The sequence below is a fragment of the Piliocolobus tephrosceles genome, chromosome 21 (assembly GCF_002776525.5).
Source record: "Piliocolobus tephrosceles isolate RC106 chromosome 21, ASM277652v3, whole genome shotgun sequence".
NCBI lineage: Eukaryota > Metazoa > Chordata > Mammalia > Primates > Cercopithecidae > Piliocolobus > Piliocolobus tephrosceles.
Genome location: NC_045454.1, coordinates 34,870,156 through 34,870,369, shown reverse-complemented (window position 1 = coordinate 34,870,369; position 214 = coordinate 34,870,156).

Genomic DNA, 214 nt, shown 5'->3' with positions numbered 1-214 from the left:
ATTTTTTTTTTTTTTTTTGAGACGGAGTCTCGCTCTGTCACCCAGGCTGGAGTGCTGTGGCCAGATCTCAGCTCACTGCAAGCTCCGCCTCCCGGGTTTATGCCATTCTCCTGCCTCAGCCTCCGGAGGAGCTGGGACTACAGACGCCCGCCACCTCGCCCGGCTAGTTTTTTGTATTTTTTAGTAGAGACGGGGTTTCGCTGTGTTAGCCAGG